At 40.6% G+C, this 1,151-nt stretch overlaps 1 long non-coding RNA gene across 1 annotated transcript; it reads right to left on the minus strand.

Annotated features, from left to right (window-relative positions):
* Positions 1-265: 265 nt before the first annotated feature.
* Positions 266-818, minus strand: LOC121526327. Its single transcript, XR_005993309.1, has 3 exons — positions 733-818; positions 473-639; positions 266-360 (listed from the first exon to the last, which is right to left on the minus strand). It is a non-coding gene; the product is annotated as an uncharacterized LOC121526327 (long non-coding RNA).
* Positions 819-1,151: the final 333 nt, after the last annotated feature.

Genomic DNA, 1,151 nt, shown 5'->3' on the forward strand with positions numbered 1-1,151 from the left:
TTTATTTCTCTGTATGACTGTTTGATTTTTTTTAATTAATCCATTGTCATATATATATATATATATATATATATATTTAGTTGTTAATTTATCTGTTTATTTTTATTTCTGTCTGTTTATTTATTCATGTATTTATCTGTCTGTTTTTGTATATTTATTTATTTGTCTGTTCATTTATTTATTTATCTGTCTGTTGATTTTTTTGTTTGTCTGTCCATGATGAACATATGAGAACGACCCAGGAGCAGAGCTCTGGACGAGGCAGTGAGGTTAAAGGAGTTTATTTGACAACCATAGAGCTCATGCTGGTGAGAGGACTGGTCAGTGGTTGGCAGAATCACTGGCAGAGAGACAGAGACCCTGCAACAACAACAAAAAAAAGAGGACAAAATGTAGAAAGACAAGGAGAAAAACTCAGTGAAAACTGACTAGATTCAAAGGCTGAAGAGGAGCCAGGTTAGCAGACTAGTACACAGGTGTCTGAAGGTGTTACGTCTACTCAAACTGGATCCCAAAAGCAGAGGTGGAGGCAGGCAGATTCCTCACACAAAAGTGTATTAACAAAGAAGTTAAGCAGGGTTCTGGCTGGTCAAGGAAAAAATCTTTGAAGCTACAGCAACACGGGGCACGCTGGAGAACCTGAGCACAGGAGAAGAAACAAAGGTAAGCTGGAATCCAAAAGGGTCAGAAATTCTCATGAACACTGGAGAAACAGAATATGCAGCGCTATACCATACAAGATGGATTATCTGACAGTGTAGTGGAGCTCAGACCAGGCCTTTAAAGGGAGCTTGATTCGTTGAGTGACTACAGGTGTGACTAATCAGCTGCTGCAGCAGTCAGCTTCAGCCTGCCTCACACAGACCCTGCAGGAACAAAAAACAGAAAGGGAGGGGGAGAGAGGGCAACAACCAAGAAACTACACAGGATCGTCACAGAAGGCTCATCCCCAGGTGTGCAGATCTTGATTCCACAGGATTATCTGCAGCTGTGACCGTCCATGAGTGATGAAGCTGAGTTAAAACTTAAGTGGGCGTGGTTAAAGTTTTACTGCAGCAGAAGTTACTCTGTGATTTTACTCCAACCCCGGCACTGCCTGGTAATAATTACCCTAAAAAAAAGAGTAAACCTTTACCATTTTGAATAAAATA

This window comes from Cheilinus undulatus, linkage group 2 (genome assembly GCF_018320785.1).
Source record: "Cheilinus undulatus linkage group 2, ASM1832078v1, whole genome shotgun sequence".
NCBI classification, from domain to species: Eukaryota; Metazoa; Chordata; class Actinopteri; order Labriformes; family Labridae; genus Cheilinus; species Cheilinus undulatus.